This window comes from Strix aluco, chromosome 1, assembly GCF_031877795.1.
Source record: "Strix aluco isolate bStrAlu1 chromosome 1, bStrAlu1.hap1, whole genome shotgun sequence".
NCBI classification, from domain to species: Eukaryota; Metazoa; Chordata; class Aves; order Strigiformes; family Strigidae; genus Strix; species Strix aluco.
In genome coordinates, this window is record NC_133931.1 from 26,963,350 (window position 1) to 26,975,884 (window position 12,535).

A 12,535-nucleotide genomic window follows, 5' to 3' on the forward strand; every position below is an offset into this window, starting at 1 on the left:
AGAGAAATTGCTTTCTCTAGCTCCTCTGATTTCCTCATCTAATACTGCTTTCTCAGAATATTGTCTATTAAAATTATTCCCTAGCATTTTCAAGTTATAGACAATGTCTTGTATTACCCAGGGACAATGATGCTGAATTTAAAATAACATCCCTAAAGAAAAAGGTTATAAACAAAGAAGTTTATTACATAGCTGTAGCCAACATACAATAAGGATAGAAACTTTTCACTAATGATTTGCCTGACTTTAGTCTATTTTCTTCTCTTACAGTTTATTACTACGGCAGTTTAGATTTTTTGTCTGGCACCATCATTTCGATCGCTGTCACTCTCTTCACCATCTTCAACTTCTTCCCCACTTTTAGTGTCTTCACCACTCTCAGATGCTTCTTTGAACTCAAATCAATATTGGCTTCTCTCATGGAATCTGAAATACAGTATTTCCTAAACGATTCAGTGACAACTTCTGGATTTGTCTGATCCCATGCTGTCTTAATCCAATGGCAAAGCAGTGCTGCCCTAGGACTTCTTTATCTTCCCTGTCGGAGTTACAGCAGGATCCCCTGACAAGAGCCATAAGAGCTACAAACACTCTTTAAAGGGTTTGTTCTCTACATCAGGCACCTGCAGTTGTAACATTCCTCCTGGTACCACTGCAAGAGTGGCATTAATTTCTCCAATGATGCTCTTCATTAGTTGTGTTAGATACCCTTTGAATGTACCTAGGACAAGCATTCTCCTTTTGCGTAACAGCACACCTGGTCTCCTGTTCCAAACGATGTTCAGCCAATCCTTCATTAAGTCTGTAGACATCCATCCTTGGTTTTGACACCTAACAATTATTCCAGTAGGCAGCTGGTCCTTCAGCATTGTTTTCCGCTTCAAGATCACATACGGTGGCAATTTTAAACCATCTGCTAACACTGCCAGCATTACTGTAATGCACATTTTTTCAATCCCTAAAGTTTTGATGATGACGGATTTTGTGCCTATTTCTTCAATGATGTTATTGGATGGCTCATCAAAGGAAACTGGTGTCTCATCTGCATTTCCCGTTTGGCTCAGCAGTTAATCGTGACCTTGATGCAATCCAGTCACGTATCGCTGGAATGCAATGAGTTTTTTGGTGAAGTCAGAAGGTAGATGTTGGCAAAGTCCATCTCTATAGGCAAAAACCATTATGACACATCATCTGTATGCACCAGCCATTACTGATGTTGAAATTTTGCCATGTAATTTGTCATGCTTGTGCTATTCCTTGAGATTTCCATTTAATGATTTCCTGTGTAACTAGGGTTCTACACTTTTTTTTTTTTTTTTTTTTTTTTTTTTTTTTTGTGCACACATTCTGCAACTTATCATTCTGCTTGAGCCGGAGGGTTGGACCTAGACGACCTCCAGAGGTCCCGTCCAACCTCAACTATTCTGTGGTTCTCTGATTCTGTGACAGTTCATAGAAGTGCCCTTTTTCAGGCTCTGAAATATTTCTTCATTGAGTTAGTGCATAACAGCTTCTGTTTTGATTATTTCCATCTTGGCACGTTTGCCTCAGTAACATTATATTTCCTCTTGGACTCACAATTGTTAGTTTTTTCTGCATACAGTATCACCATGAGTTTAAAATCTGCATTGTAGTTCCTATTTATACTTGCACTTGTCCCTCTCATCTCCAGATGTTCTGCTATTTCACAATTTCACCTATAAAAAAAAAATCACAGTGGAATTCTCTGATCTACCCCATGCTTACTCTCTAGTGAGTGAGAAAACCAACAGTAAATCACTGCGTTGTCTTGTTCAAACTTTGGGCTGCTTTGGATGTATTTGTGCACATAACTAAGCAGCCTCCCACAGTGCACAGTCATGGTGTCATAATGATGCAAATGGAAGAAAACCTCCAATTTGTAAGTTAGATTTTTGGACAAAACCCCCTAATCTTGCTTTTGGGTAAATAGAGTGTTGTTTCATGTTGCTGGAATTGGGGTCAGATTTAGTCAGCATTTTTTGGTAGTCAGGAAACCATTAACACAATCTGTGTATCAACTCAAGGATAGCTAATTTTATTTATTAAACTACTTAAACCAGGTCTACATAGCACATGACCTGTGAAAATATCTTTTTTTGCCAGCTAGTCCCACAGACACAGTGTGTGCACTCTGGCATAGGCAGAGGTTGGCTTAGCAATGACCCTCAGCTATGGCCAGGCTTGATGCCCCATCGATGCATACATGACTCTGGTGTGGTGGCCAGCCATCCCGTTAGTGTTTGTGCACCTGGAGAGATATACCAGGTCTCGTGCCTGATATTTCCTTGCTGTGGACAGTTATACTACTACACAGACATTTCACCCGAGTAATATACAATAAATACTGCATACACAAATCATGTAATGCCAGATGATAAGTAAAATACTGCTCGTAACAACCCAAATACAAGATATTTTCAATGCATAAAGGAAACTGTTCAGAAATAACTTTTTAACAATGAAACATACTGACTTGAAATATTTTACCATATTTTTATATTCTGAAATACGTAAAAGAAATACAATGAAATTATCTGCAATAACAAAAAAAATCCAGGCAAGCAACTCCTTGTCTTTGCATATAATTGCTTGAAACTAATCACTAGCACAGTTTAAAAATAACAACAAAATAAATTAGTAGCATCCTACACTTCTACTACCTTAATCCATAACAGTAAACATTGAACTTAAATTTTTTTCACCCAGTGACTAATTCCAGATAATAAATTGTGTGTTGCTGTGAAGTGCCTCATAGCAATGGAATGTATTTAACTTCTTTAATTAAGCTACAGCCGGATCTATTTTTAAAAGAGCGTTGTTCCTTCATTATTTTGGTGAGTTGGATTTAACTTCACAAGTTACAGAGTAGAACTATTTTATAGACTTTCTTTATTATTTGAATGGTAGACAAATAAAATTGGACATAAAAAAGGTCGTTTGTTTTTGAAAGTTTTATTGCTCCTGTTACAGATAGTACATACAAGTGTAAAAAGACTGTGGCCCATATTAGTTCCGTTATATATTTCTGGTTTTGCTCTTTAAATTAAAAAAGTGTGACGGCATGAAAAACAGATGCTTTCAACCCATTTTCCTTCAAAGTGAGAACAAATATGTTTGTTTTGAGGTGCTAGGAAAATTGTATATAGGGATGGATCATTCTGAAAGGGTTCTCTACTTCCTGAACAATTTCTTTGGAGTTGGCATAAACCACATTGCAGTTCACAGGTTCAGGTCTGAATTTTGGAGATGCGTGTTTGATGCCTAAGAAAACATAGTTTTTGCTTGGTGCAAAATCTGCCCCAAAATGCAAAGCCTCAAAACTAGACTGTATGTACATCTGGTGCATGTTGTTTTCTGGGAGAAATCTTGAAGCTGGAGGCCACTGAACGGCTGCAGATCTGCTCCATGCTGAGTACTTCTGCGGTATAAGAATGCAATGTGCTGTGAAGAGGGAAATGACTGGAAGCCTTCACTTGGCAGGTCTGCATAATCTGACTGCTTATGATTTTAGTCATATAGCAGTACAAGTAGATTTTAGATTTTTGTGTTCATTTTTCATCAGATATTATCTGTATATTCATAATAATGAAATAAACCTAGGACAGCTTGCAAACTCCTCTGTGGGTGTTCAGATTCCTCTTCTTGATTAGCTTCTTATTCATTTGTATTAATATCATCTCTTTTCTGTGGGATAATTTGCTAGTTTTCCCTGGTTATTTCTTAAAATGTTAATACTTATTGATTCCTTTCTAATTTGACTTTGCACTAAGATTATTTCATTTTCAATTTTATTTCATTTTCAATTTTATTTCAAGAGACTTTAGTAATGCAGTGATGAAAATAAGTGTTAAGGGTATCAACTAGAGTAAATGTTAGATTATCAGCAGAACATCGGGCTTCTTGTTTAATGTGGTTTTGCACTGGCACATCATGTACATATGTCATTTTTAAGCGCTGGCACAAGCAGGCAGTCTATAAAGTATCCAGATACAAAACCTGTTCAGTTGTGCTGGATTTGCATGTAAAAATGGGATTTTGCCTATAAAAATACCCTAGTTTTCATACATCAACTCTGATCCCTGTCAAAGTCAGAGGGATCATAATTTCAAAATTTGGCCTTCAAGGTCAAGTTCAGCAAGGTCCATGTTGCCTCTGCTATTATCAGTGGTGATGTTTCTGAGAGCATCCTTTGTCCTTGCGTTTCATAAAGCTTTAATACAATTTGCAGCATGCTTTTAATTTTGAAAACAAGAACATTTTACTTGGGGAGACATTCAGGGAGAGAACTTAAAGAGCTGCATCTTAAATACACTCAGTGAATAATTAGAAGATAATGCCACAATCAACGTAGCAGCCTGTATTAAAAATCACTCTCCCTCCCAGAACGGTCATACTATGGTATAACATCCACTGTGATGAGCTTCTGCTCTGAATATACAGAAACATCCCCTGAGGAGGAACAGCACTTGCCTTTGAGACAATTTAAAGCAAAAAAATAGCTGTTTGAGAAATCAAGATGGAAAAAACGTTGAAATTAACAAAATTTAAATAAAGGGGTAGCTATAGTTAGGTTTTATAAGAAAGTTGTTAAAAGAAAGACCTAAAATAATTTTTTTTCCTCACGTCTTACAATTCAAAAAGAAACAAAAATGTCTTCAGGAAAGATTGCCCACAGCTAAGAAGAAATTATTCTGCTACATCCACCTCAGTACTTGAAGGGAAGCACCAGCCCCTGTGATGTCTGGGATCAGTAATGAAGTCCAACTGTAGAGCTGGGAACCTGGGTCTTCATGTTATGAGTCCCAAGATTATTTGGACAGGAATATGGAACACTTACTCACAGAATCAATAGTTCATTACAGTATCAAAGACAGACAAAGAAAATCATTTGGGGACAGGTGATTTTTTTATTATTATTTCTTCTGTACTGGGAAATTGTGTATAATTAGAGAAGGGACTTGTATTGATTACCTGGTCCTAAGGTGAAATGACTTCAGGATGATGAGTTTCGATGCAGATTTGAATTAGGACAGAATTTCCTTACTGGTGTGTAGTTATGGAGATTTAGGGAAAAGAAGCTTTTGTAATATTCAGATAAATATACAGTAATGACAATACTGCAAAATCTCCATTGATAGAAATGTTTAAACTCTCTCACTTAGACCCTATATAGCTTCTTTCCTTCTCTAAATTTTCTTGTAATATAATAGCTGGAAAAGGATTACTTTTTAAAGACATGTGGAGGGATGTCTCTTAAAAGCAGTTTCAGTTTCCAGTGTAACATTTTGCTCAAAAAACCCAAAGGAACATTAACAGCAATGATGGCTTCTCCTTGGACTCTATAGTCAATGAGTGAGCAGAAATATGCCATTTGAACTGTATTGATACATAGCTTACATGTTGCTTATTAAATGCATGCAACACTGGCTACAAAGAGTTACAAAGTTATAATGAGAAATTATATGACAAATGCTTTAAAAAAATGATTCTTTGTTTGTGAAACCATGCAAACAGAATTATATGCTTAATTATTCACATAGCTTTAATAAGGATAGCAATTCAAAATCCAGAGGAAATGACTACAGTATTTGAACAGTAAGATTAAGAAGCATCTATAAAATATGGAATTGGCTGCAAATATAATTAACTCCTACACTAATTTGACATTAAAGTGGTTCTGAGGACCAAGAACTTGGTCTATAGTGAGCAACAGCAACTTTTCTGTGGTTCTTTGTGTAACAGTCAAAGTAGAAGTGACCACCACAGAATGTTTTTGTCATAACTGCAGGTAAGAGATTAAGCAGTGACTGCTGTTATCAGAGTTTTCCATGCAAAAGATTCAGCATGCTCTAAAAAAGTATCTGTCATGTGACTACAATGTCGCTAAGTTATGACAAGGAAATATCTGTGATATGACAGTGGCATCGTACAACTGTCAATATAAAGTAAGTGCAATGGGATTGCTCTGTACTCTAAAGCAACTGTCATGTAATGGGGGCTGTGACTAGACTGTAATAGCATTGTGACTGCAACATGCCAGCAGAGTGACTGATAAGTAACTCCTAGAAGAGATGACTCCCAAGTAAAATTGGCTCTAATAGTTCTGAAGTGCTGTGGACCCTATTTGCAGTGACAGTACTGCCCATCAGTTTTGGAGGGCTTTTAGTTGGTACCTATGAGAGGCCAAACCAGCTTATTGCTGTGCATCTGGCAGCCTTTAAAGCCATGCTGGATACAATATATTGATACCCGATCAGAGTCACACTGCAGTAAGGGAGCTAATGCTAGGTATAGCTTCATGAGCAAATGCTCCCTGGGCCAAAGGCAGGTGACACTGCTGGGTGGCCAAAACATGGGGTCGGACTGGGGTCCCTGAATGTCATTGTGAGAGGTGTCACCCCAAGAACTCCCTGGGATGGGTCTCACCCCCAGAACTCCATGACCCCCTTGCTGGTTAGCCCCTCCGGCTCCCTGGAATTAGTCCTCAGCAATGAATCCTACAGGCACTTGGCAAGTAAGGAGAGAGAATATTACAAATTAATTAAGAGAAAGGGAAGAATTATTATATTCATATCACAGATGGAGATATTGATGTTCAGATTAATTGATTTGCCCTGAAGCTATGCAGCATGTCATTAGCAGCCTTGTGATTACAGTACTGTTGGTTGAAAAATGGTTTTCGTGGATAGTCTTCAATTTTCCAATATATCAATGGAGAAACCTAATTCTCTGAAGGAGAAATATATTTTTTTGCAGAAAGAAAACTGTTAGGGATTTCCATTATTTTTAGCTTTTGAGATTCCATGTCTCCTCTTCTACCCTCCCTCAGATTTCCTTATCTTTCAGTTTGCCTCAAATAATATTTGGAACATTATACCTAAAATGAGAAAAAATAGAAGAAAAGTTAAGAGTACTTTTCATTTTCTTTTATCTTTTGGAAATGCAATGATCATCTTTGCTTTGGAAGAAGTTCCAGATGGAAAATTAAAAGCTGCTTTAGAACGCCAAGTTTGCCTTATTTAAGATGAAGGCATGGACAATTTTACATCAGTGAGACTGAAGAAAAGTCAATGATGCCATGAGAGGCCAGATGACTAATTTGAATCCTCCTCTTGCTAGTTATTGTTTAACATATAGGGATCAAACTTATTGTTTTATATTGTACTAATTAACGAAAGAAAAAATAATCTATATTAAAGGTAATAGTCATTAGCCCAAAATAATCTGTCAATATGAATTATAAACTATATTCTGTTTGTCATTTACCTCAGATTTGGCCAATATCTGAAGTAAGTATTCTTGTTAAATTTTCATATTGCCACATTTAGTGTTCTGACAGTGCATTCTCAAGCCTATTATTTGATGGCTTCTGTTCTGCATTGTATCTATATTCTGGTTTGCCTAATACTCACTGGATGGACCCCAACAACTCTGTTGGAGTGTGGTTTGTATCTTAACAGGTATTTTAGAAAACATGTTAATTTGGAGAACATTCTCTGCTTGGGAGATTGTGCAAAGTGGACTTTGGACCCAGCAGACTATAAAGGCTCAGGAGGAACTGTTACAGTCTGTCATGCTAATCCTTCTTACAGCCTTTTGGGTCAATAATCTAAGCACTAATGTTTCCTTAGATCTATTGTGTCAGTCCAGCTGCCTAGCATTCATATCAAATTTATGTGCTTAATATCTTTATGAGATTTTAGTGTAAAAAAAAAAAAAAAGTATGTGCAATTTATGCCGAAATTCAAAGAAATTATGTAGTCCGATTGCTGTCCCCTTGCACTCCCACCTTCAAGAATCCCAAGTATGTTAGTTCATGTAATGGATCATTGGTATGTATGTCATTGTATTCAGGTCACAAATCAAACCGTGTTGGAAAGGAATGCAAACATCACTCAAGTGGAGAATAATATTTCATACTAAACAAAGGAGGATGGGAATAGAAGTTTATCCTATCTAAAAATGGTTCTGTTTCTGCATACCAATGCTTTCTATCAGCAGAAACACCTGCAGCCACCATAAGGCCCACCTTTCAAAGGGAACATTTTCATCTTTTCCCTTTTTCTTTAATATAAAGGAGCAAAATAAGTATACTGATGTGCAATTAATTGTAAAGGCTCACTGCTGAAAAGATTTACTTGTGGTTCAGCAGTGTAATCATCTGTTGGGCATTTGCTATAAATCATGGGTGTCTACTGTTGTCTCCACTAATTAGTACACTAACTTATTATTAAGTCCCTTAAATATTATACGAGATCTGGACTGTGCACAGAATTACTGGGGGAATGAGAACACTTGAAGTTTTATTGCACAGCTACAAAGTGTACAGTAAATATCTGGGTGGTGGACAGTTGTAATGCGTAAGACAAGATGGAATATATATCCTTTAGTAACTACTCTACCCATCCATAATTATAAAAGCCCTTTATTTTGCAGCCTTCACTGTGCCAGTTCAATCACTCAGGCACCAAATAAAGGTCTCAAGCACAATAATTCAAAGCAACTGGTACAGTAGTAAGTGAAGTTTTAAACAACAGTAGACAAGTTGATTAGAGCCTTTGGAGATGCATGCCCTGAATAAAGGTTAACCTTTGTGAACTTTGAATACAAAGCTTTCAGATGAATTTTATATGAAATCTGGTGACAAAGAAAAGCACTATTCAGCAAGGACTGATTAATTGAGTTACACTTCATTGTAAACCTCTGACAATGATGGAAAATAAATTTAGCAATGTGCTTTGTAGCCATACAAGTTGACAGGATCTCACTAAAAAGCAAGAATCAGACCACATAAAGGCCCTGTTGAATACCTCTGAAGATAGTCTGGTGAGTGAAATGTAAAGCCAGGATTTACAAATATTACATAAGTGAACACTGTTACTGCACTCAGGCTGAAAAATCCTGTTCAAATCCAATAAGTGGTTTAAGATGTGTAAATAGAGGTTTCTGCAGGGAGTCAGGCATTAGAAGCCACCTGGAGCATGTGGTAAAGATTGTATCCATCAATACAGCAGCTGGGCTGAAATTATAAAGAGAGCTGCTTTCCATCATGCTTGTTTTAATGCATACATTTCTCCTGTCACTAGCACCCCAGGAAAACTACTAACTACAAAAATGAATGGTACCCATTACCTGATATTCATACTTGTGACAACAGAGACAACAATCACAACACAACAGTAAGCAAAAAAACTGATATCCAAATTATTTTTAAGTTGTTGCAGTGGAAAGATCTTGAGAACCAGTTGGTAATATTTTAATAACACTGTAGGTTAGAGGAATGAAGCAGGCATCTGGCATTCAATCCAAAGTTTCCTTCTGCTCCACACATTCCATCAAATCATGCACCAAAGCAGTTTAAACAAAGCAAGATCAGTAAAAAATTGTTCCAAGAGAGGGAACCCTACGTAACATTCAGCTGCATGCCAGCACCGAGGAAAACGTGACAGTGGTTTTCATTCTGATTGTTTAAAAATAGCATGGATTTACCCTAAGTATGTTTCCTATGCCTAGAGTGCTTTTTAACCCTACCTTAGCATGGGACTGAGTGTAGAGGCAGGTAAAGCAGGCAGCTGTTTGCCTGAGGTAGTAGCTCACGGCAGTAAAAACATATCTGTGGTCTCCTTCCCAAACTGACAAGAGTGATGGGTCAGAGAAACGTGGTCCTCAAATTATGAAAAGCTACCATAAAAACAATATGCAAGTGCCACTCAGAAACAGGAAAGGAAACTGTTAAATTGCTCGTGTAAAGTCATGCTAAAAAATAATAATAAAAAACAAGCAAGCCATATTGCATGTGTAGGGACAGACTGTGCCACTAAGTCACAGGCCCAAGCCGTGGGTGGTGTGGAGTAGCATTGTTCCCCAGCAATTAAAATGAACATGCTCACCACACAAAACTGCAATGTGTTTCTTCCTTTGCGAGTTGGGCCCTCCTTCTGCCTGCACTTCTGCTCCCTGACATAACCAGCCATCGTCTCAAGCAGCAGCACTCGGTGTTTGAGGGGATTTGGGAGACTGCAAGTGTCATTGACGTCGCTTTGCAAAGAAGGAAGGTGAACTGGGTTCCCCGAGTGCTTTCTGTCCCTTTTCTTGTGCATCAGTTCAAACATCAGGAACTCCAAGTCCTGCATTTAGGTTATTATCTTATTCCACGTGGATTCTGAAGGAATTCATTGATACTGATGCTGGGTGTTTGGCAACAAGAAGGCTGTGCAGCTGGATGGATGTGTAGGTTGTGTTAAATTCCTATGCAGACCTGATGCAGGGGGTCAGGCAGTGGAGCATCAGCCCTCCATTCCCAATCTCAGAGGAGCAGTAGCCACCTAGGGAGAGAGGACTACATTGATTCTTTACCATTTTCTTGCTTGACTTCTGAATATTTATGTTTTTCTTTAATTGTCTACAAAGAGAACAGCAAGTCTACACTCAAAACTTTACCAGAGTGTAGCTTTTCTAACAATTAATACTTTGTTGCATATGAGGAGAGCTGATAACAGCCTAAATTCTTTCACTGTTTACTTTGCTGTGCAGCTTATTTCCTCAGTAGCCAGACTGATTTAAATGTGTTAATGAGGGTGCCACAACCTTGCCTGGAGTGATTAGTGGACCAAACCAGTTGAGATATTTTAGCTGTTCTCCAATGTGCCCAAGCTAACAGCAGTGACAGGGATCTCAGGCCGTAAGTCGCTCCATGGGTAATCCCCTGCTGCGTCCTGTGTGCACGCACATATACTGATTAACCTCCCCTGGGCTCCCTCCGAGCCCGATGCCTTTGTTCGATAGCTCTCACTTACCCCAACGACAATGACACAGCTTTCAGTCCCCCGTTATTTTCTATGACTGCTTTCTGAAGTATTGATGGAGAATGGGAGGGAAGAGGTTTTTTTTTTCCTGTGTCCTTGCTTCCAATCTGTAGATCCTTTCACTCAGTGGAAATCTGTATCTCTTTCTGCTGCCATGGTGATTCAATGAGTTTGAGATTATTTTGCTAAACCTGCCTCTCCCAAGAGACAGCGGTTTGATTCTCGGCGTTCTTAGACAGGTCAAGAATCGCATTAGCTCAGGTCAAAAATGCTCACAGTACAAGGAGGTGAGTTTCAAGATCTTGGCAGAGCAGCAAAAAGGACTCGCTCTCAATTCTTGTGATAGACATTACGATGCTGCCAAATAAAAGTGGTTTTGCTGAAAGAAAACTCACAGTGGTACTACTGCATTCAGAGACAAACTAGAAGTGGTGCAAACAGTCCACCCACAGAGGAGGATTAGGAAGAATACTGTATGATAGCATCAGGCATAATAAAGGAAGAGATGGCAGGTGAATGACATGCTTATTTTGCATCTCTGAAGCCATTTAATTTGAGACAAATTGTTGTTCGATAGCTACTCAGTAGCCCAAAGGCAGAAGCACATTTATGCTTTGCATATCCATGACTTGTGTTGCACAAACAGCAGTATAAAAGGCCACTGTTCTTAGTTTGCATGTGCACACGATTAGGTCCATTCACAAATCCACTTTATTCTGCACTGTTATTTATGTATACACCAGTCAGCTACACAATGCAACACATGGCTCTTTCTGAGCATGCAGTCTGAAGTCTTAACCTTCTTATCTTGAAACAGAACTGGGTAAAAAGCAGAATTTTTAACCACATGGCAAAGATGATTCTAAAATAAGTGGTCTATGTTGAAATGTAAATGATTAGAAAGCTACCATAAATAGAATCATCTTCCTAAAAATTATTAAAGGGAACTTTGTAATAGTTATGTCATAGTTATGTCTAATACTGGAAATAGTCTATATATATTTTCAAGATGACTACTTATTTCTTTTTAGGGAAGATATACTAAGTGGAAGATTCCACAGAACTGACGCTTGTGAATCTTTGTTTCTCACCATCAAAAGTTCAGTAAAAACTGTTTTACCCATATTTATCTTGAAATGCTCTCAATATGCAAACTTCATGTTGCAGTTTATTTATGTTTTAATATCTTATACATCAATTTTTATCTAAAAACTTCAAAGCACTTTGCAAGCAATAGATTATGCTTCAGTCTAGTGGTAGTTATTATCATATCAATTTTATGGAGAGTTGGAAGATCCTAGGTCATATCAACTGATTTCTAAACCTCTTCTCAATCTCACTCTAAACATATAATAAATCTTGGCTTATTTTGAAGTTCATTTGGGCGGTTTTATTCATGACAGTGTGGACAGGCTGGAGAGGGTCCAGAGGAGGGCCACAAAGATGATCAAAGGACTGGGAAGCCTGCCATATGGGGAAAGGTTGCAAGAACTGGGTTTGTTCAGCCTTGAGAAGAGAAGGCTTAAGGGAGACCTTATCATCATGTTGCAGTATTTAAAGGATGGCTACAAAGAAGATGGAGAGTCCCTTTTTACAAGGAGTAACATGGAAAAGACAAAGGGTAATGGGTACAAGTTAGTCCTGGGAAGATTCTGATTGAACATAAAAGGACAATTTTTCACAACAAGAACAATCAACCACTGGAATAA